Source organism: Trichoplusia ni, chromosome 12 (assembly GCF_003590095.1).
Source record: "Trichoplusia ni isolate ovarian cell line Hi5 chromosome 12, tn1, whole genome shotgun sequence".
NCBI lineage: Eukaryota > Metazoa > Arthropoda > Insecta > Lepidoptera > Noctuidae > Trichoplusia > Trichoplusia ni.
In genome coordinates, this window is record NC_039489.1 from 2,267,850 (window position 1) to 2,293,448 (window position 25,599).

The following is a 25,599-nucleotide window of genomic DNA, read 5'->3' on the forward strand; positions in this document are numbered from 1 at the left end:
TTCAGATACCTTTTTAGAAAAGTATTTATATCTGGTATCTGAAATGCTTTTTTTAAAGTATCTTGCATCTAGTATTTTAGATACTTTGTATAAGGTATCTTTTACATCAATTTTGTACTTTATATAATTACTAATTATATAAAGTACAAAATTTACGTTTGTTTTTTTTTTTCTGAATTTACCTACGTACACTATAAATTACAAGCAAAAACCAGTGTCTATATGTTAAGTTACCGTTCAAACATAAGAATTAAAAAAACCCTTATAGTAAGTAACATACTAAGAATTGATGAGCGCAATTGTACACATGCGCCGACTACCCCCACTATTTTCGTCGAGCGATCAAGAACCGCCGCGCGACCTATACCATCATATTTTGGCTTATTAGGAATGTGATTGGTGCAAGTAACAGTTATTGTTGGGGGCGGCTGACCTATGGCCACAAGGTAGCGGTTCGGCTACGGTCTGAATGACGAATAGTTCATCTAAATCTATACCTCAGATGTTAAAGTAATCAATAAAAAAATTTAAGATATCAAGAAAAATATTCAATTAGGTAGTGAAGTCAAGTCGAACTAGAATAAACAAGCTTATAGAACTGAATATTCCAAAGATTTACAATCAACAACCTTAATAGATTACATGACCAAAAACCAAGACAAACAACAATCAAAGAAACAACAAAAACAGGCGACAAACTTTTTAAATGTTTGAGACACACTTAATTGTATCTCAATAACTGACATAGATGGCGACTGTTGTACCACAGTAGTCAATTTTGAATCCCAACAAAACAATATCTAATAAAGACTGAATTTTTGACTCATGCTTAACTTAGCTAAGTTAGATTGCAGACTGGTTTTTCCTTTATTGTGAAAGCACATTTTTCCACAAACCAAGTGACTAGACTTGATTTTCTCAACTGTAGCTTGTTGTCACCAATAAGTATTCAGGTTCAACAAAGGTTAAAACCAGCGTTCACATCTGAAATGAAAGAAAAATCTATTTTAGCACACACAAAATTAGATTAAAACAACTAATTTAGGATATGAATGTTCTAGAAATTATTGCAAGCACATAATCACTTGTCAATACAAGAATACTGGGATGACATCAGTTTTAAAATAATACATAATATTATAATTAAATCTAGAACATTTTAAAGACAAAAATGCCAAAATAACATTACAAGCTGGGTAGGTTATGTATTAATTTAAAGCAATAAATAAAAAGCTAGAGAACTTAAGTAATAGTTGTTAACAAAATGGCCAAGGAAACCATTTAAAAGTATTGGTCATGGGTTAAAGTGCCAAAATTGATTAAGTCCCTACCCTTAAATAAGTTTAAATTAAAATTCAAAGAATATCTTGTTGCGAAAAGTTTTTATACTCTTAATGAATATTTAAATGATGCCTAACACTTTTACTACCTATATTGTGACGTTTCACTTCAAATATTTGTAAAAAAATTGTACGCCAATTGTTGGCAAAACATGTATGGGTCTGATTTTATTTTACCACCTTATGTAACAAAAATACCTGTGTTTTTTTTGTAAGCATATACCCGTGGTTTCACAAAATAAATTATCTTTTATCTTTTGTTGATTATTGCTAAATCTAGTAAAACGGCCAGCCATTTTTTTCAATACTAAAAGAAGTAAAAGGAAATATGGTCTTTGATCCGACTGGATTTAAAATAAAACATGACAAGCTATTGAATATTTTTTTCAGTCAATTAGGTATATCAGTTGATTAGTTTAGTCTGTGTTTGTAATAGTTCAAATTTCTACCTAACCTTTTTAAATTGCAGAACTAACATATTATCAAAAGAAAGTAGATTTTTGTGTCTAGACTTGGAAACAAAGAGGTATTGTTTAAACCCACAGGAGCAAGACTCACTTTTGTTTTTTTTTAAGAAATTGGTCTATCACAAGTTTGAATTTGTTCATTATTTCTAATGTTAAACATAAAATTCATCATAGCCCAATAATTGTGCATTAATTAAATCATAACAACGACTTACGAATAAGTGTTCAAAATCAAGTAACAAATTAAAGTTTCGGTCAGAAAAAATCATTGCTTAAAAGGTAGGGATTTTTACAGAGCTCACATGTTGGACACATTATAATTATCACAGTAGCCTCACGTCTCAGCCGTTAAATAAAACATGGAAGCAGTGCTCATTATTTTAAGCGCATGCGATTACAATTTATACTATACCTATAAATTTATATAACACATTCACACTGTAGTATGTTAAAATTCGTTAAGTTCACAAATATTTACTTTTATTACGGATATCAAGGTTTGTAAAATACTCAAAAACGCGTACAATGCACATAATTCTCTGTTTTTCTTACCTTATTTATACACTATCAGCAGCACAGAACAATAATACTCTCTAACGAGATCTAACGAGAGGGTCAGCAGGCTGCAACAGTGCAAGTATTATGTATTTTAAGTACAACTCAGCACAAGGTTCCAAAGATTTTAATAGAGCAGATGATGACAGAACTACCTACAGATTTGCAATAAAAAATGCCTCCGACAGTCCGACGACTGTTACCACAGATTAATAAAATTTGATACAAGACTACAATGCACATAATACGTTTTGAAAATTATTATTTTGAATGATTACAGTTCATTTACTGCATACAATTAAAGAAAAAAAGGATTCGTAAACAATTATCTTGTTGTGCCTTTTTTATACATACACATAATTAAATTAATCTCTGAATGAATGACTAGCTAGGCTGAATTATTGGTAACTATAACTAAAGATTTCAATTAACATGTCCTTTATTTTATCTGCTTGGGTTCAAACCAAGTTCAAACACTCAAAATTAGTCACAACAACCCAGCCAGAATCATGAAATTCACAAAGTCATTCATAAATACAATCTGAAATTAATGTAATAATGTATTGTCTATGGATATTTTAGTCACTGTGTGGTCTGTGGTTTTTAATTAATTTAAAATAAAATGTTACCAAGTGTTAACTTTTCTAATTTCGATGGATAGAGAATCTTCATCTAAGTTCATTTATTTATACGTTTTATTCGGTTTTAGTTGAAATCTAAATATAATTCATGATACAGTTACGCTATATAAGCTGTCTTAAAAAATTCAAGCTCATAGCGGTACGAGATGAACCAAATACTTACAGCAGGTATACAACTCAAAATAATTAATATTACCTACTTCTCGAAAACAATTATTCGAAGTCTTCATATAAATTTTCTTTTCAACTATGCAATATACTTATAAAAAATTGTGAATTGTGTATAATCTTTGTTTTTCATGTCAGTGTTTTGTATTACATTTCATTTCTTGTCACGCTTCCTTAAATATTAATAGTTTATTAGTTTTTATCTATAAGTAATTATAACAAGACGTGTACTTTCAAGTATTGTGTATTGTAAATATTGCTTTAGCAGCCGTCGAATTAATAAGAAGATTCACCTCAAAATAGTGTCATAACATAACCTGAGTAACAAAAACAACAACTTCAACTCCACTTTTTTATGCAATCGTATTTGGTTTTTATGTTTTGATTATTGTTTATTTCAAAAAAAATGCGGTCAGATGCTGAAGAGTTCTGGGTCTCCAATGCAGTCAAATAGAATCTCAAGCTGTAATATTGTGCCGAAGATCACTTAGTAAGTATTAATTGAAAATTAGTATTGACTTTTAGTCTATATTTTTGAATTCCAACCCACAGTAGGTATATAAAAGATTTTTGTTATGCCTTTTTTGTTGGAGATTCAGGCTTTTAATGAAATGAAATGAAATCATTATTTCTGTAAGTAGGATATATCATCACTTTTACATGTCTTCTTTTTTTTTTGAGAACGCTGAGGTCGACATTTCCTATCTGACTACCCTGAGAAGAAATGTCGAAACAAACTCAGGGGTCACAGTCTGTTTTGAAATCCAGACAATTTCAAGGTGGATAGATATGCATAAACCAATGCACGGTATTTCTTTGGACTGGCCTTTTGAAGAAAGTACCAGATCAATCTAAGCAAGGGAAAAAAAGAATCTCACTCAAACCGCCAGTCGCAATAGTAACATTATCAAACTGGTCATAATAGTGACTTGTATGTTGTGATGTTTTAGAGAATTAGGTTACGGTCTATAGAAGGCAATGGTGTCTTGCACAATAACAAAAGCAATGTACCTATATTTTGGAAAAGTCACATTGGCACTTGCCTGCATTGGGATTGAACCTGCACTGGTGTGTAAAAATCTATACATAGAACATTAAGACCACTTTATTTTACTTTCTTTAACAATCTGAAACCAAAAAATGGACCTAAAATGTTAACAAAACAAAATATGGGTTAGATTTATTTATATCATTTATAGACTGATTATATTATAGCCTTTTTAATTTACAAATATCAACATTGCATTTAATCTCTTTCAGGTGAATACAAATCAAATAGACAGTTTCTCATATATGAAAGGTGTTCTGCTAATGATAGAAAAATATTATTACACAGTATGCTATTGTTGTTATAGTTTTTGTAAACATCCATTGCATTGTATCGCACAAAGCAGCCGTTGGCCTCTATAGGTTTCCTAGGAGAAGTCTATGGTCAGCTTTCTGACGCTGATGTTTAACCACCCAGTGTAGCTCAGGCTGTGATACATAGTTGGAACAAGGAGGTCCTATGCTGTCTCTAAGGTGTGGTTCTCTGGATGTCTTGTGTCTTGAATAGCCTGACCTTTTTGCAATTTTAGCTTTCTTTCCCGGGCCTTTCAAATAAGTTCTTAAAACAAGAAAAGATTGTCTATTTTGGTATGTTTACATTGTTATTTTAACTTCAAAGGGTTTCATGTGTCTTTTTAGAAGAGTTTATATGGTTGTTAAGACAATTTTATTTGTTTTTTTTTTTCTGAAGATGTTGGTTTCAATTACGTTGTTGCTTTTGTAGACTGAATTCATTTTTTTTTGGAAAACTGTTATTTTTTCACCATAGTTGGCAAACTACATAACTCTGATTTTAAAGTTTTGAGATAAACGCGATTTTGGGTGTCTTTTTCAGAAAATGTTCATTTGTTGAAAAAATTGAGACAATACTGTCTTCGGTAATTTTATATTTTGTGGTCCTGATTACCTTTTACATTATGCTTGAACGAACTGGACTCTATCTTCAACTATGGATGAATAAAAAATATAAAAGTAAGTTATTTAATTTTGCCACAAGAATTTTTTGTAACATTACTGCGATTAGTTAGGTATTTATTTAGGTTTTCCTACAACCCAGATCTATCTGTTGGAGTAAAATGAGGTGAAATTAATGCAGTTATTGAATTTATCAAACGAAATATGTTTAAATGTAAAGTTGAATGATTTTTACTTTCATATTGTTACCTGTTATTGGTGCCATCTAAAGTAGAAAGCTGTATTTCATGTAAAACTTTAAAACAACTCAATTCAAATAAAAATAATTCTTCATTTGTAATTAGGTAACTAAAACACAACAATATGAAGCAACTTAAAATAAAAACTACCTTTATACACATTAAATAAAAGACGGCGTATGTATGTAATTTAAAATGAAATTAAAATCACGTAAATTTAACAATATAAATCCCTAAAAACTATATTAAAAGAATTCTGTTCAATCGTCGATTTTGGATTCAGGTTATTTATTGTAATCATGCCTTCTGAAAACCGCAAATCTTTCACATAAAGTACATTCTCCAAAATACCTTGCTCCCACTGCCCGTTCACATATATTTTTATCATTATGTTTCATGTCCGTGCACTTCAATTTCTTTCTTATTCCCCAAGCTCTGACGCTTTCATTCTTTTCATACTCTTCTAGCTCACAGAAGACATCTCGTCTATATGTCATATGTTTAGATGCCACATATGCCACTTATTAGACTCTACTTCGGAGTGCAAACATTCGTGCTCGACGGTAAATGCCATTGCCTTGCCTCCAGACACCTTTTTTTTTTAAACGACTCCCGCGCTAAGGAATTTAATCCTTGTGTCGCGGGGTGTTTCACAAACATACAATTCACACGCACAAGGACACCCAGACTTTGAACAAGCATTCGTAGATCACGCAAATGCTTGTCCTACGCGGGGATCGAACCCACGACACGTTGTGCAAAGTGGTTTTGGCGTGATGACCTCAACCACTCGGCTATCCGTGCAGTCCTTTGGAACTTTATGACAAAGGAGGTCAGATGTAATGACAAAGGAGGTCAGATGTAAATCCTGTTATAAGATTTATAATCTAACAGTCGACTTTAGATAAATCAGTGCATTGTGCAGTACCCTGGTCTTCGTTTAAACATGGTAAACCTTCGTACCAGACATGAAGCTCTTTAGGAATTATATTTTTCTTACAAAGCTGTAAAAGATCCTCCTTTTTTTATTTTGTTAAAGGAAGATATTGTTTATATGACCGGGAAAGATCTTCAGTGTTTATAGTTGGCATTTAGTTTGGAGTTTTTCTAGTCGGTCTCCCTGGTTAACAAAGAGCATTTAATAAATTATATGGCCCATCGTAATCGTATCTATATTTAATAAAACCAGGTAAATTCTTTTGAAATCTTAGACATTTTATTTTCAACCAACACACCTCGCCATTCGCCGCTATGGTTTTGTTTTTAATTATTTTTTAAAGAAAGTGATTTTACGTCAATCTTGTCTTAATACGATAACTTAATTGAGTCATATAGAAGCAAAAGCAGCAAGATTCAGTTTTACTGAAAAGGCAGAAGACGTCTTTTTTTGTTTACGTTGCATGTACTAATTTTTTAGTTACGTTACTATAATAGATAACTGATAAAATCTGAAGAAAAACTGGTGAAAAAATTATCAAAATAGACGACATGGTCTCTGAGGCTGGTATCAAGTTTGTCGAGTAATTGTTTTACTACCCTTGTGCCCAATGGCTCTATAGGATTAGCTCCTGGGTATTTTCCACAATACAAGTCGAAGGCGTAACAGTATCCGTCTGAACTTGTGACCATCCAATTTTTGTAATCGAACCGCACTGGCTCTTATAAATTGTTTCGCAGGATGCCTGCCAAAATACTTTACCATAGACTCGTCTATGGACAGATCTTGGTGAAAAACACCTCACCGCAGAAATTTTGTCATTAGTAGATGACTCGTAAAGAATCAAAACTGGCAATCTCATTTTCAATAAGTTTTGGGTAAATGAAAAAAACATTCTATGAAGCCTTGAGCAGTCATATGTATTACTGGTCATTATTACACTAAGTAGTAACGATTAAGGGTACTTTAAAACATAAATTAATACCTTAGCTTGTATTTTAGTGTAATTATTTAAAAAACAAATATTAATATTACCACCTTTGACACTAACATTTAAAGATTGCCGCTTATGTCTCCAAGATTTATAGAGATTGCCGGTTTTGTCACCACGCCTTATGAAGATTACCTCTTTTGATTCTAAAGAATTTGACGCAGAATTAGGGGTGTGCTAAATTTCAAGAATACAAAATATTTTTTGCACAATAACTTTTACTGTCAAACAAGCAATACAATCACAATAAAAAATAATCACAAAAAATAAATATTTGAATCAATTAATGAATTAAATAGAACCGAATTTAATTTAGGCGTTAATGTATTTAACCGTTAACGCCTAAGTTAAATTCGCAAGTCATCTACTTCCTCGAGCGATTCATGACAGTATTCAGGAGCAGGTAAATGTTAAGGACTCCTAGCTTACTATTAAGTTATTGCGGATCGGCATTACATATTGCTCTTAAACAACGTTTTTGTGCCAGAAATACATCGTTGATTAAGGTCGAGTAGCCCCATAATAATAAACCATATCGTAAAACTGATCCTATATAACTTAGTTTTCAGTTAATTCCCGACACGTTGAGCAGACATCAGTCTGCGGTGCGCCGAACCCGGTGTTGAAAAAGTTATTAAATACGTAACGCAAAATATGACAATTTTACGTCAGATTTCGTGTGTGCAGAACTTCTATACAATAACTTATTAATATTTAGTTCTGGTGGTAAATATTGACGTTCGGCACATTTAGACTTGCGGCAATAATGGGACTCCACACATTTTAAACTTTGAATAAATTGTTTCACAGACTGCCTTTGTTTAGCGAATTTTTCATGACTTCGAAAGCCACCACGAGCTTCATGTGAAATTTCACCAACATAAAAAAAAATTTGACATAATATAGCTACTTTCACCCCATCAACGAATACTGAGTATTTTATAGACGTTTGTTTTGTCACCCTGCTAGTAGTCCTCTTGTCAATAGCTATTATGGAACTCATCTTTAGAATCATAGCATCTTGCTTTTTCTTATCAAAGAACATGTATTTTTTTATGCAATTTAAGCATATCGGTTGTTTTTAAGTTAGAACACCTAAATACCAGTTGGTCGTGTTCGCAGACACGCGTAGGTAAACTTTTCGGAGAATACCTGAAAAAGTTTTAATAATCAGACCCAAGCACCCACCAACACCGATATTGTTACCATACCATACCAACCAAATGTTGACGACGAGAGCAATATAATAATATAGAAAAAAAAAAGGTCAAGTGATTCTATGAAAACAAAGCCGTATTTTCGGTACAAATTATGCAACCTAATAATCAAAAGGCACCAAACATGTTTTGAAATGTTGCGATTATCAAAATAGGGAAAAAAAAAAGAAATGTATTAAAGTTCTTTTGTGACGTAAGAGTAATAATACATGTACCTTTATGTGCCAACCCTAAGTACCCATCTTACCTGCTTCTTTTAGCAATGTTTTGTTTCCATTTTTCTGGATTTCTTTTTCGTTTTCTTGATAAACTATTTATATTTTCCGAAGGGTGCGCCTCCATAGTTTTTAATTTATAAAAATATCAGAAGCACTCTCTGTTTTATGTGCTCCCCTGTCAATCTGCTTCTATTGTCTGGCACTGCCAAGTTAATAACAGACGCAAGCCTTTCTGACGACACGGAAGATGCTTGGCATGTTAGGTATTTTAAAGGGATATTAGAAAGAACCGGCGTGAAATGTCGACAACTGTCCCAAAACTTTATTGAATCTGATTACCTTTCCAGTAGTGGTTGGTCCAGATACTGCTTAAGCTCATTGGGGATAGAGCGCAGCTACGCTAACATTTAAAAGTTTCTCATGCCTGGACCAGATAGAAGGCTCGGTTTGTGATGCGTTTATTTGTGCATGTCTTGTGTCTGGAGAACGTTGCCCTCTACGCTTGTGTTCTGTACGAATCTCATCGCTAATTTTAGAAATTGCGTGTGCCACGTCAATTGGAGACGTGAAGTGGATTTGCTTAAAGCGAGGTTCCAAAATGGTAGTAAATGAAAAAAAAGGATTTTTTTCTAATGGAGCCAGTTTATCTTCGATTTTTTTAAGCAAGGCCTGTTGTAGGGGAAAACGGGGCAGATTCATACACGGGGCACCGTAATACACTAGCGACATCTTTTATTAGGCGAGCGTTAACTGACCGACTTAAATGTGTACACATGACTTACAACCGTGTGCGTTGGCTCACGGAGTTTGACAGCAGTGGCAGTCCGTGTGAAACTCGCGACTAGGTGACGCGTAACGTGATTCGGCCACGCGTAAGTAATTTTATAAGCTCATCTGAAGCTTGCGAAAACCTCACTGAATTTGGTCCGCACAAGGCTCGACGGCCTATACGCGCTATGTTGACGTAACAATTGATGAAAAGTTAGAGAAGACGCGTGGTCGTTGCCCTTTCAGGCAATATATACCCAGCAAACCGGGTAAATATGGTACAAACATTTTAGTAATAGCTGACGCGCGAACCTTTTATACCAATAACATGGAAGTTTACGTTGAAAAAAATTACGGTCCATATGATCATAGCAATCCACCAAGAGAACTTGTCAAACGTTTGGTAGAACCCATAAAGAACAGTCACCGAAACGTTGTAATGGACAACTGGTTCACCAGTTTTCATTTATTGCATGAGTTGCTCAATGATTATGGATTGACAGCACTCGGTACTTTGAGGAATAATAAAGCTGAAATCCCACCAGTTTTTACGACAACTAAGGGTCGAGAAATTCACAGCTCCCTATTTGCATTTCAGAAAGACTGTACTATAGTGTCATATGTCCCAAAGAAAAATAAAGTAGTGCTCTTGGCTTCAACTATGCACCATGATGGCAAGAAAAGTTCTGAAGAAAACAAAAAGCCGGAAATGATCATGGACTATAACAGAACAAAATGTGGTGTGGATGTTGTGGACTTTCTCTACGTTGCGCAGAATTAAATCGTGGCTAAGATCTTCGATGGTTGAAGATCGACTAACCGGACTGGCACTTCTCCACGTTCATAAAAACGTACCCATTGACGTAAATGACGTAATAACGCGTTTCGGGAGAAGACGTCAAAGAAAAATTGATTTTGCTATTTAAATATACTTATGTATTTTGTCTGTTCGTATTTTGTTTGTTGAAAACCCTTGTCGTACCACCTCTTCACTTTAGCGGAGTTTTGCGTCATACCCCTCGACATACCTCTAGCTGTTATGACAAATCATCCACCATGGAATATTAATAGGCTGCCTCACTCCGTGTGTGATAGTGCTTCCCTGGATGTCTTCAAGAGAATATGGCAATATGTACGTGTATATGTACAAGTTATTAGGTGTTAAGATTTCCAAGTGTACAATAACGAATGAATATTTTTAAGTACAGTACTTCCGTACATTAATAAAATGCCTACTTTTTACTTGTTATCAAAATTAAATTGTAAGTTTTCGACTTGACCACGACTATGTGACCCCCCCCTGGTGCAAAAGCTGGATCCGCCCTTGATTAACACAGCAGTTTAATTTTCTTTTATTAATATAAGTGGATACCTAAGCAATAATGAAACATATTTGTGATTTTAAGTCTTTTAGTCTTAACTGTTCCTGGGGTCATTTCAAAATGGTGAGGCGGTAGAGGCGGAAGGTCAGTTTATACTGGTTTTCTATAGCTTGATGTGTCGCTGTTATATTATGAGTATGATTCGTGTACCTACCTAATTATTATTGTAATTATAATGGTTGATTTGATGATGAAAATAACAATAAGTAAATAAAAGACTGATCAAAAATTATTTTATTATTATAAAACTAGCTGCCCCCGCGAACTTCGTACCACCACATATTTTTTATATAGCCTAAAGGTTTTGTCTATATTAAAATCCCCCGATTCTGCAACATTATTCATTGGTGCTCTGCTCCTATTGGTCTTAGTGTGATGATATATAGCCTATAGCAGTCCTCGATAAATGGCCTATCTAACACTGAAAAAAATATTTAAACCTGACCAGTAGTTCCTGAGATTAGCGCGTCAAACAAACAAACAAACTCTTCAGCTTTATAATATTAGTATAGATGAACAATTCAACTTATAGGTAGTCAAAATAGTCGGTGTTATAGCGGGTTACCTAAGCTAGCTACAGGTAACCCGCTATAACACCGGCTATTAAGCAACAAAACTTCTATCAATCGATCCGGAGATAAGCAGTTACAGACAGACACAAAAACAATTTAAATTGCGTATTTTTACCTGTATATGTTATTGATTCTTATTTATTTGTAAAAAAAAATTACTTTTATATTACAAATAGACAATCCGCAATGATACCTGATTCATATAAATAATAATAATAAAGTCGATAAGTTACTTACTGTACAGCTACATCCCTAATCAGAAGCGAGAGATTATAAAAAAAAGGATGGTTGGCGACACCAACGTCATATATACACGACAACTGATAAAGAATAATGCTGTAACTTGCTGTAAATTTTTATTTTTTTAGGTATCTTATAAGGTTGATTTTTTAATTGATCTACCCAAAGGTAGGGAAGTTTTAATGAGGTTAAATAAATATTTTTTTAAAGTTATAAGCAATGTTTAATCGTAAATTTCAAACGAAAATTACAACTCACTTAAGTTTATCGATAAAGTTTTGGACTCCCTATAATTTTTCAAGGTTATTTCATTGAATTTGTGGCTTGGCGTGGAGGGTACGGCGAAGCGTTTATGCTCTGGCGCTCAAAAGGTTAAATTGATTAAGAGAACTAACACAAAATGAAATATCAGGTCTAGTTACGACCGATGAATAAACGAGACTTCCAATCAATCGTTGATGTGGAATTCCTTTATCACTAGTTTCAGACTTTTTTATTAAACTCTATTATAGCAAGCAAATGGATCTTGTTGTCTTCTTTTGTTACACTGGAATGGCAACCTATACATTCCTGTGCCAAGGAAATCAAAGAATCAAATTTACTTTCTGTACTATCTCTTTCTGATATTTGATCATCTAAATTAGGAGCTATTTCTTCTATTTCAGACTGTATTGTGTCAAATTTAGAAATAAGTTCTTGTAACTGATTAAGTCTTAATGTTAATTCTCTAATGTCTACATTACTAGGAGTCTTCTGAAGTTTAAAATTATCTACATAATTCCTAAAAATTGTTATTCGACTCCTAATTCCCCTACGTCTACGGAATAATGTCTTTAAACTTTCATTACTCTCTACACTAGGAGAGGCAACCGAATGTGGAGCCAACATGTTTACCAATACAAGGCTTCTGTATTAAGTATTTTAGAATTGTGATGTAGGAAATTCGTACCTACACTTAAATAATTTAACAATAATGAGTTGCGTTATAAATTCCTAACTGACTGAACTAACGTTGACAAAATACTATCACTCGTACAAATAATTTGCAATCCCATCTCTTCATCATCATCATCATCATCCACAGCCTTTATCCTCCCACTGCTGGGCATAGGCCTCCCCTTTCTCGTGCGAATTGCTACGGTCCTGTGCTAGTCTCATCCAGACTCAACCCGAGACCTTTGTTATGTCATCGACCCATCTTGCATCTGCATCATCTCTCTTAAGTCCAGCAAACAAACCGTCGTTGCGAGCTTGCCAAACGCGTGAGCAGCGTACGCCCGCCGACACCACCGACGACACAGCGAACGGAGCACGAAGAAGACGAAACTCCGCACTCAGGCACGCAGAGTCGCCGAGCTGGGTCGGCAGACTTCGTTGAAGGGGATGCAATAATCGTGAACTTGGTGGAATTAATGAGATACGATAACTCGGATAATGATAGCTATTCGTGCAAGAAGGTAACGTAGGTCTTAGTCAAAACGTGCACTTCACGGACTTCATAAGTTACGATAACTTGACAAATAAACAGAACTATCGTGCAAGAAAACAAAATAATAGTAGACCTTTTGTAGCGTGTTCAAGCGTGCAATTTACCGGCACGTGGTGTTAGGTTAGGTTAGCTTGCAGTGCTTTTTGTAAGAGGTTATAAATGCGAGGAATATATTTTCTAGCTACTAGCTGGATACCTCCCCGACGCTTTAAAGCTGCTAAGCATTCACACCAAACAGAAAATTAAGGAAAATAGGTAGCGACAAAGGAAATTATGAAACGGGCTTACTTTCGCATGCAGGCGTGGACAGACAGCACCGACGACACAGCGAACGGAGCACGAAGACAACACGTGCTCAGGCTCGTTGGGCCGCTGGGGTTTGCAGTGCAGATGCAGAAAGCCAGGCTCCTTTTTTCTCCGGACAGCCACCGACGCCAGCAGGACGCAGTAGGGTCACGGGTTTTTTCCTTTTCCCAATTGAAATTTCTTCAAAATCTTGAAGTAGTGACTACTTCAATATTCGCCATATGTTGATGATTAAATTAAACGATCAACTTGATACTTAAATGTATATTAAAATTGAAACGGCTAATATTAAAATGTACATCGAGTCTAGGTGAACGGCGCGGGCGCGATGCGCATCCACTGCGCTCAGTTCTCGCGCGGCCGAATGAGTGAATGAGCCGTTGCCGGGCGGCGCGGACGATCGCGCGTTGCCGCGACACCCGCGTCCCCGCCTCCCCGCTGTTGCTAGGTGCGCGGTGGCGCGCACACAAGAATTTACACATACACTAATTGTTGCTACAGTTTTACTGTAGGGTGTGACATAATTATTGTATTAGATTTTTACCCTATCTTTAAAGTGTAGTTGAAGTATAGGGGTCATTTTCAAAATGTATGTACATTTCAATTATGTTTACTTTGTGTTATAGTAACACACAGGAAAAGTAAGGGCTAAGTCACATATGGGATAATACAAACAATTTTGCGGTAGTCCATCAATTTAATCACCTTTTATATAATTTAGGTACAGTGTTGGATTTAACAGACCCTTCAATTATCGTAACATGCATAGAAAACTTGAATTGTTCTATTTAAAAAAAAAAAATTGTAATTTGACAATCAGATTTCTGTTAATGTTTAACATTAATGCGAAAATCACATAAAATAATTTAAGGAAATAATAAGTGCCAGGATAACTCGTGTACCTAATTAAATTTTCTTAATTTTGCAGATTAATGTCAGGTTGTAAATTTATCAAAATATTATTTACTACCGTAGCAAAAACTTGTTTACAGACTAAGAATCAAGGATCAGCAATACAACTCTTGTAGACCTTTTGATCATTTTCAAGATTAAAATGTTATCAGTACAGATTTACAACGGTCGGTCGCGATCACTATTTTGATCAACGTACGAGAAAAAAAAAACAAAAAAACTTAAAATGGAGTCGTGGGTTATTCTGGTACATATACATATGGCATTAAGAAAAATAATTCACATAACCCCGGAGGAGCAGAAGTGTGAAGAGATTTTTAAAGATACGACTAAAAGAGATGAATCTGGTCGTTATTTTGTACATATGCCCTTCAGGTCAAGCGATCCTGCTTGTAAATATGGTGGGTCAAAGGACATTGCTCTTAAACGCTTTTTAGCCTTAGAAAGGATTCTAAGGAATCCAGAGTTCAAGGCTCAATATTCAGCGGTTATCAATGAGTATATCGCTCTCAATCATATGGATTTAGTACAAGATAGGAACGAAGAAGGGTCTGTGTACTTACCTCATCATGCCGTCATCCGTAACGATAAAAGTACAACAAAGTTGCGCGTTGTGTTTGATGCATCATGTGTAGGTAGCATACCCTATCACTAAATCACGATTGGTGGAATGGTGGGTCCTCGTCTACAATCTGAACTTCGTCATATTATCATGCGGTGGCGTTGTGAACCTATCTGTCTGGATTATACATAGAATGGATTTCTTCGAAGATTTCGAGATAGATCAGGATGATTTATCGCAAATAGAGTAATTGGAAATTTATTTGTTGAATAATAGTTTTCATAGTGGGGAGGCCTTTGCCCAGCAGTGGGACATTCCAGGCTAGTAATATATATATAGTTTCCATATAAGCTTCGATGAAGACGACATATACACATATCCACCCAGCTCGACGCAAAAGTCGTCGTATAATGGTGACAGAAAGTGAAGACAGTGAGTCAGAAGAGCGACCATTTCCAGATACCTCGGGACAAACAAGACAGTTTCTACGTACATGGACACTGCCTACAGGTAACCAGCGACACATAATACCTTTCACAGAAAATCCTATCTACCTTCGCTTAGAATGACTAACAAAATACCTGCTGATTTTTACTGCCTTTTTATTCCTGGCCAGTCAGCCAATCTAGATGACCCAACAACAATTACTCCAGAGCAGGATGATACTGCTCTAGAGAACCCCAGTAACTCTTCGTCTATTTTATTGGCCACTAATGAAATCAATGAACATCTCGTTCATTGATTTCATTAGTATTGACTTCCCAACAGGCGATTTCTCCAGCACTGATTCAGGAGATGAATACAGGCCTGGCCCTCGCGCAAGGTCGTCTTCATCCAGTAGCTCCAGTAGCAGTTCCAGCAGTAGCTCCAGTAGTAGTTCCAGTGGCAATTCAAGTAACAGTTCCAGTGGTACTCCTGCTGGAAATAACAATTCTAACTCTAACTAATAAATAATTCTAACTCTAATAATGAGAGTCTTGTTCACGCACACAATCAACCAGCGCAACCTATAACTAAACCAAGAGGCATAAAGCGTACGCGTAATCCAACAACCTGGAAAAAGAGTGTTGCTAAGCGATTAAAAAATTATGGTCAAACTTATATCTCAGTAAAAACCAAAAAATTAAATCAAGGTAAAAGAATGGGATCTACATGTACCTCAAAATGTCGGTTGTCCTGTGCTGCAAAATTTACTGAACTAAAAAGAATCGAAATATTTGAGTCTTACTGGAAGTTGGAGAGTGTAGAAAGGCAACGGGGTTTTTTAAACGCTTGTACAAGAACACTAACATGTGTCGAACAATACGCCTTATTCAATATGATATACTTTTACTTAGAAATTATTAGAATATACAGTTAAGAAAAAACGTTGTAGAGATGCGCGTGCGCCATGTTGGTGGTTGCTGCCGAATAGTGCCGAAATTAAATGCATAATGCGCGTCGGCGCCGCCGCTCGTCGCCGGTCGCTCGTGTCCACAGATTAAAAATATGGCGGGCGCGAGCCATAGAGTCGGGACCACAGGTTAAACTTGGACAACATGTGCTTACCGCCGCATAAAGACTAACAAAATGTACGACAAAAAAGAAAACACTGCATATTACTTGCTTAATGAAAATAAAAAGATCCGCGTCTGTAAAACTTTTCTGATCAACACTCTGGGTATCACACAACGGATTATACGGACTGTTATCGACGGCAAAGCACGAAACGATGGTTTTATTCCAGCTGATCAACGAGGAAAACACGGAAAACAATGTAAATTGCAACCTGAAGTTATACAAGCAGTAAAGGATCATATCGAATCAATTCCAAAGGTTGAAAGTCACTATCTCAGGGCTAATACTAGCAGACAATTCATTGATGGTGGTTTGACAGTAGCAGAATTGCATAGAAATTATACCGAAATTCAGAAGCAGCAAAACAAGCCTGTTGTAAAGTATGACGCCTATGCACGGTTTTCAACCATGATTTTAACATAGGATTTTTCAAACCCAAAAAAGATCGTTGCAATGAGTGTGAAGCATACGGAAATGCCTCTGAAGAAGAAAAGAATAAATTACGTGACAGCTTCAACTTACATCAAGAAGAAAATAGCTTAAGTAGACATGAAAAAGACAGGGATATGAAAAGATGTCATGAACCTGACAATAACACAATTGTTTTCACCTATGACTTACAAGCGGTGTTACTGGTGAAATAGATTTATTAATAGGGGCCGATGTCTTTTGGGATTTACGAGGGGCGTTCAATGTATTCTCGGTACCGAGGTGATATACTAATTATAGGTTAATTTAATTATCTCATTGGTTAATGACTCTTTGAGGGTATAAATACAAAATTTTATTTAATTTTCACCATTAGTATTCAAGATATCATTGCGAAAAAACAAATGACTGATTCGACAATGATGAAAAAAATCGAGCATCGCGCAGTGATAAAATTCCTCACAAAACAAGGAAAAGCTCGAAAAATTATGCATGAAGAAATGGAGGCTGTTTACCAAGATTCTGCGCCTTCATTATCTACAATTCAGAAGCGGTCAAGTGAATTCAAACGGGGTAGAAGGACCATTAAAGACGATCCCCGCTCTGGTGGGCCAGTTTGTGCCGCTATTGAAGAAAACGTCAAATTAGTCGAAAATCTTGTACTTGTAGATTCCCGTGTAAGAGTGAAAACATTAAGCCGTCCGTGGGTACTATTTATACAATCCTTTATGAGCGCCTGAATTTGTCAAAGGTCAGTGCAAGATGGGTGCCTTGAATGCTCACCGCGCTACAGAAACAAGCGCGAGTTGACTGTTGTAAGGAGTTTTTGGACTTCTGCGGTGAAAATCCGCAAAGTATTTTCGATCGGATTGTTACTGGTGATGAAACATGGGTTCATCACTATGACTCTGAGAGCAAACAAGAGCTTATGCAGTGACACAAAAAAGGATCAGACCCGCCGAAGAAGTTCAAAGTCACTCCGTCCGCAGGAAAGCTCATTTCTGCATTTCATCAAGCCACGGTGTTTTGGGATTCTAAGGGAATTTTGCTAATCGAGTACACAAAAAAAGGTCAAAGTATTACTGCTGCATCATACGCAACCACCCTGCGTAATTTAAAGGAGGCAATTAAATAAAAAAGACGTGGAAAATTAACCTCAGGTGTGTTGCTGCTTCACGACAGCGCGCCGGTTCACTTTTTTTGAAGAAGTCAATCATCCACCCTGCAGTCCGGACCTGGCCCCTAGTGCTTCATTTCTATTCCCTAATCTTAAAAAAGACCTTCGTGGAAAGCATTTTTCAGACGATGAAGAGTTGAAGAGAGTAATATAAACGAACATTTTTCGGGCCATGAAGAAAAATATTTTTCAGAGGGAATTGAGAAGTTACTTTCACGAACAAACAAATGTATTGAGATGTTAGGGGAAAATATTGAAAAATTAAATTTATTCAGAATTTTCCGCCTTTTCCTTCGTACCTATACCGAGAATACATTTAACTCTCCTCGTATTAAAAGATAAGCGAGGCGAGGATTTGAGGCTAGAAGTGTGTCCAGATGACGTTGCAGATATATTCATTCCCCTCACAAAAAAAAACATGTTATTGAAGGTACAACAATTCATACAGATTATTGAAGGCAAGGCAAAGGTATAAATTATTCAAAACAAATTATATGCAAGAGTGAAAAAATCATGTCAGTATGCGAGAAATAAACGGACAGCAAAAGATAGCTATATTAGGGAGCAGCTCAATCCCAAGCGGTTTATAAAATTAGATTAAACTGTCTTTCTTAGAAGAAAGACCGAGCGGAATACGGCAACAACAATATTATTGTCGCATGTTTTCACGCGGTCATAGAAAGAAGCCTTGAGTTTCCTCATAAGCCCGTAGAAATCAGTAACTCTGTTCTCAGCGAACATGCCAGACACACTACACCGCCAGGGCAGTTTCAACATCGCCCGGAATGCGTTATTGTATTGTACGCGAAGAGTGTTATAGGAACTCTTCGTGTACCTGTACTATAATTGAGCGGTATACAGCGACTGACAGTAAGCCTGAAACAGAGTTATTTTTACTAATGTGGAACATTAGTGAAATCGTCTCGCTAACATATTACTTTTACAAGTTATGCTGCGCCTTTGTCTTTCTTAAGTAGTCAGATATCTTGTAATATGCTTTTTTGGATAATTTAGCTTTGAAAAAGTTTTTTAACTTTCTGGTAGAAGTGGTATACTAATTCCCCTCATCAAAAGACATGTAATTGAGGGTACAACAATTCATACAGATTATTGAAGGGCATATGAAGGCTTGGGGCAACAGAGCCACATACATAAAAAAGTAAATAATTCGATACCCCAGACGGGACTCATACACAAACAACTGGCATTAGATGGCGCCGAACCGAAACTGATTTTATCGCTGTATAATACGAGCGTAGAAAAGGCTAAAAGTGAGGTCCAAGAGGGACAGGCTTTCTGCTTGACAACATATGGTTGGACCTCTATTAACAATGACAGTTTTATAGCTCTGACTGTGCATTATATTAGCGCCACAACGGATGAAAGTAAATTAAAATTTTATTTTATTTTTATCAAGGCTCAAATTTAGGGAGAGTGTTGTAATATTAAAATTTGCCACCTTTTGTACCACTGACTAGCGTTGCCGTTTATGTCAAGTTGATTACACTATGCCTCGCTCTCTGCTCTGTGGACTGGAATAAAGTTTAAGCTGTTTTTCACATATAAAGTATTTATTTCCACTAAATCTTAACAGTAACCGCATCTAACGGGTTTTCTCTCCATAAAATTAATTGTCAGTATTGTTGGTCGGGTTGAATTAGTATCTGTCAGTACATTTTTTCAACATCTGCACAAACGATATATGTATGTGTTCTGACGAAATCTTAAAAAAATGGCAAATATATCATTTTGTAAGGATGGGCTAATCAACTGGATATCGTTAAATGATTGCCGGAAAGTAGTTTTGGCACTAGCGTCAAATACTCGTAGTTTAGTGGATGTACTATGTTCTCGGAACATACCGTGGATTTGTATATATTTTAGTCATGTGATCGAGTCAATTAAAATAAAGTCGTAAAACGTAAAAGTCGTAAATTAAAAAACAAAAAAGACGGCGTTAAGGAGAATGCACCTTTCAGGCCAGAAGACAAATTCGAACCTGCTGAAATTAAAAAGCTCTTAAGCTTCTAAGCACCTCTCCAGAGTATCTACAAGCATCACGTGTTTTACATCTCAACCAACTCCTGTCCCTAAAGTACTCTATTCAGAGCTAAGCATACTTCAGGAATAATAGCAGATATAATTTGACTAGATATTTTAAATAAATGTAAAGAAAATAAGTTTTCTTTAAAATATTCTTTTTTAAATTTGGCGCGCTGGCGCGAATGTTGTAAAATGTCAAACGGTTGTGATGTGAAATGTCTGTGGTTATGTTTAGAGGTTAGGATTATTAAAGCATTAAAAAGTAAATTTGTTGAAATATTTTGTGTACAAGATTAGAATTGATGGAAAAATGGGTCTTGGGGCGTTTCGCACCACGAGTTATTCGACCCGCGGTCCGAATCGCCCAAGTACTATTTTTGAATAGGTCGATTCACACCACAGTGGTTGCAGCGGTGCGAATAGCCCAAGGAATCTTTTGGAATGGGTCGATTCGGACCACTGAGCGAAAGTACTTAATAATCATATCGTGTATCTTGATTTCAACTCATAGAAATAATTAAAGATTTCTAATCATTTGGACAGACGATTAGAACAGTGGTAAGTGTAAAAAATATGCGGTATACAGTCAGTTTCATCAACATAATTATCCTAAAGCAGACTTGCTTATCACCGATTATGATTTACATTGTAATTTACTTATAACTAGTTAAATATGTACAATCAAATAGTATAACAAGTGTATATTAATATTAGCTATATTTTTTTTGTTAGACGGTAATAGTTTAAAATCACAGTTTGATCAACATCATACGATATCTTTTATCATTTTGTGCCTGGTTGTACTGTACGAAATGTACAATAAAAACTACATCTCTTCTGTCCGACTTCACCTATCCAAAATTAGAAATGTTTTTTCCCTATATTGTGGTCCGAATCAACCCATTACCAAAAGTTCTTGGGCTATTCGAACCGCGGTGCGAAGGGACACATTCAAAAAGAGCTCTTGGGCGATTCATACCGCGGTTCGAATCGGTCACGGTGCGAAACGACTATACACCCGGAAAAATAAACATTGAATGTCGTTTCTTTGTTTTCAGGTAGGGTTGTTACAGTTGTGTAGGTATATAAGATGTTTTTTTGATAAAAAGTTAACAAAATAAATCTTTGTTTTCAGAAGCAACGCATTCGTTTATCTTATCACAAACTATAAGATATAACCTTATATTTAAATAATGTAAACTTCTATACGAATCTCAACGTTACTGCAAGTCCTATTTAACTGGTACTGAGTCCCTCCAAAGTGTGTCTTTTTTGGCAACCACTGGAGATTATTTTTTGTAAGACATATTCAAAGTCGCTTATTGACATGCGGACGAAATTGTCAAAATTATGCAAATCAACAAATATTTGTTCATTACTGTAAAATCACCTCCTACAACTTTTTTTATTTATTTACTAGACCGACAGATTTTGAGCTAAGCTACAATGCGACATAAAATTTACAACTGTGTGTCTAATACTTTAAGAGTTATTTTAATTGTCATAATTTGACAGCTTGGCGCCACATTTTCTAATACCCATTTTAGCGGTCAAATTGTAATTTTATTTTATTATAGTGAATACTAAATAGTTGCTTACGGGAGTATAAAGGTAAGCAGAACACTTTGCATTATTGTTTTTTTAGAATACAGTAATAGTTTTTGTAAATATCAGCAGTATAATTGTGATGTTGAAGTACATCAATATGCAAAATCGGCAAGAAATAGTTTTTCTGTAGGTATAATATACTTTTTAATTTTTGACTTATTTGTATGCACCCCGCGAATTCTCGGCGAAGGTTATCTTTCTTATCGATATCCTGCTCGGAATCACCTAGAGCAGGTCGCGACCCTCATCAAGATTAACCTGTGTTGGAATCGTCGCACGGCGGAGCATCGGCAGCAGACATAGCATACCAAGGTACGTGCACGTATGTTAGGTTGTTACTGCTGTAATTCAAAGGAACATCGTTTGTGTAATCGTCCAGACCAGCCGTCTGTCCCAAATGTGCTGTTACCTCTCCGAAGCAATAATCTGAAACCTCACGACAGCACATACATAATTTATTCATACGAATTTTATAATTATTTATCCAGAATGTCCCGTAAAGTGGCAGATAAAGATATAGAACAACTTCTGGCAGCTTTGGAAGATGGAAATATTTCTGAGGATGGCTTGGAAGATGAAAGTGAAGATGAAGAAACCTTTTTCGCTAATGCAAGAGAAATAGTTCAAGAGTTGGAAGACGAGGATGCAGAGGACCATAAAGATCCTACCTATAATGATCTACCACTAGTTCAAGATTTGCCTGGCCCATCAAGTCAAATTTTTATTTCATTACCCATGCAAGAAGGTCATCAACAATATGTAGAATTTGATAAAAGGAAACTCATTTGGAAAAAAGACAGTTTGTTGTTTGACGAATCAAAAATAATTCACCAACCAAGTACAACAGAGTTTACTGTAACTGAACTTGATACAACATATAAATGTTTTTTGCACTACTTCACACCTGAGTTTCTTCAAAAAATTGTTGATGAAACTAACTTATATGCAGTACAGAAAAACCCTTCAATATCTTTCACTATAACTGTTGGGGAGTTTAAAAAAATCATAGGAATTCTTTTATTTATGTCAGTAGAACAATTCCCTAGTGTACGCTCATACTGGCATTCCAAGTTTGGCTACGACCCTGTAAAGAGCGCAATGCCTGTAAATCGGTTTGAGATGATTAGTAGCTACTTACATTTCAACAATAATAATAAACATCTTCCGCGAGATCAATCTGATCACGATCGCCTCCATAAGATTCGGCCTGTGATAGAACAACTAAATAAGAAATTTTCATCAGTTGGAATAGACCAACGACTTTCTATAGATGAGCAGATGTGTTCAACTAAAATTGCACATTTCCTAAAGCAATATCTTCTATATACATATATAAAACTCAAAGGTGACTGACTGACATAGTGATGCAACAATGCACAGCCGAAACCACTGGACGGATCGGACTCAAATTTGGCATGCAGGTAGATGTTATGCTGTAGGCATCCGCTAAGAAAGGATTTTGTTAAATTTCATCCCCAAGGAGTTAAAATAGGGGGATGATAGTTTGTGTAAATCTTCATAGATTTTTGACTGATTGAACTAAAATTAATGATTGAAGATTGGAGGTATGTATTTCATCCGATTAAATGGCAACGATATAGATAAATTCAGCCGCTTTAGTTCTAAATAGTTGACAATAGTTGGCGTTGTGCAGAAGTTTTAAAGAGTACAAAAATAATTGTTTGGGACGAAATAACGATGGCTCATAAAGGTGGTATTGAAGCCTTAAACAGATCACTAAAGGATATAAGGGGTAATAACAAGTTAAAGGGTGGCATAACAGTTTAACTGGCCGGAGACTTCCGGCAGATTCTACCAGTGGTACCAAAAGGCACCAGAACTGACGAAGTAAAGTCGTGCATTAAGAATTCTTATTTGTGGCCACAGGTTAATATTCTTAAACTGTCTAAAAATATGAGAGCACATTTGGGCGGGGATGAGTCTGGTGATAGATTTTCGGATCTCCTTCTTAAAATCGGTAACGGTGATTTTCCATCGTTTCATGGAATGATAACCATCCCGGAAGAATTGTGTACTTAGAGTTGTTACTACCTTGCAAGAATTAGTATCTAAAGTTTATCCAGACATTTTTCATATACATGACAAGCCTATTGAATGGTTATGTGAACGTGCCATACTTAATCCAAAAAACGATCAAGCAGCAGCTATTAACAATATCCTGCTCATGTCGTTTGAGGGTGAAGAAAAAGTCTATACCTCGACTGATACTGTGGTTAATACAGATGACGCTACTAATTACCCCGTAGACTTTTTAAATTCATTGAAACCGCCAGGTTTGCCTTATCATAAGCTTATTCTTGGGCACTCCAATTATGTTGTTGCAAAATTTAAAACCACCCTTTGGCCGGGCAAGCTTTTATTTCCAAAGTCACAAACATTTTGCAAATTTTAGTAAGACTAACAGCTATTATTAAGTTATAACATGCTGGCTACTTCTTAAGCATGAATTTAATGTGTTATCATCTATTTCAAACATAGGTGTAAAAATTTCGAAACATTGATCAACAGACGTTTATGATTAAGTTGTGGAAAAATGCTTAGAAGCAATATTTGTAGAACGGCTCTTGCTTAAAAAAAACATATTAATATAATATCAATATAATAGAATTTCAGACTACTGGAACACGCATTATTTATTTAAAAAATGATATTTTCAGAAATTACATGTCCAGAAACAAGTTTTTGAACGTAATGCGAGCATTGAACATCCAAAAGGTGGCAAGAAATGCAAACTTAAATAAAATTAAATCTTTAAATGACGAAATAAATAAATACATGCAAAATATTTATCATCCCACAAGAGAAATTACAATTTATGAGTCACTGATGCTATGGCGAGGAAGACTAAGTTACCGCCAATATATGAAATCAAAAGCCAGCTGATATGGACTAAAGTTTTATAATCTAGCCGATAATACAGGCACAATTTTTAAAAACACATTTATATGTATACTGGATCAAAAAATCAATTAGTTTCTGGACACGGACATAGCAATAAAGTTGTTCATTGTCCTATGGATGCGCTTAAAAATGTGGGCCACTCGCTGTATGTCGATAATTTTAACTGCAGCATTCCTCCCACAAGAGATTTATTAAACAGCCGCACATTTTGCACGGGAACACTCAAAATGAATAGACAGGGGAATCCCAAAGAATTATTAAATACAAAAATTTGTGGTGAGTGTATTATACTGCATGATAACAATAATATAACTTTATCAAAATGGAAGGTGCTGTTTCTTTCAAGCGAGCATAATAGTGTCTTAGAGGAAGTAAGACATCGTACCAAAAACAGCACCTCTTTAAGACCACGAGCTATTATCAAATAAAATAAACACATTTGAAATGTGGATAAACATGACCTAATGCTATCATATTATACAGGTGAAAATAAATCAATACGGTGATATAAAAGGTAATAATTCGTTTGATTGAAGTGTGTTTAATCAATTCTTACAAATTATTTAAATCAGAAAAAAAACTGAATGTCAGTTTATACAACTTTCGTGTAAATATTCTCGAAAGACTGTTGCCATATGTTCATTCCCATGAGGAAATAAGTAAAGAATCAAATAGTCGGCGGGAAAAGAGGAAACAGTGCTGACAATGTGCGAAGCAAAAAAATCGTGTAGACACAATATTTTACTGCCCTAACTGCCCTGATCAACCAGGACTACGTTTAAATTGTTTTAAGCCATACCACCGGTACTGATCTATGTTCAAAGACAACTCTTTATGTATTTTGTAAACGAGTTATCTTATTAAAACAGAAAATATATCTATGTCTACCTACGACTC

At 35.5% G+C, this 25,599-nt stretch overlaps 1 protein-coding gene and 2 long non-coding RNA genes across 4 annotated transcripts in view; 1 reads left to right on the forward strand and 2 right to left on the reverse strand.

Moving 5' to 3' along the window:
• Positions 1-25,599, reverse strand: part of LOC113499480 (DE-cadherin) — a 519,450-nt gene that overhangs the window by 220,186 nt on the left and 273,665 nt on the right. The window lies entirely within an intron of this gene.
• LOC113499504 lies at positions 63-2,569 on the reverse strand. Its single transcript, XR_003401114.1, has 2 exons — positions 2,360-2,569; positions 63-984 (listed from the first exon to the last, which is right to left on the reverse strand). It is a non-coding gene; the product is annotated as an uncharacterized LOC113499504 (long non-coding RNA).
• Positions 2,981-5,405, forward strand: LOC113499506. The gene is made up of 3 exons (XR_003401116.1): positions 2,981-3,171; positions 3,588-3,661; positions 4,122-5,405. It is a non-coding gene; the product is annotated as an uncharacterized LOC113499506 (long non-coding RNA).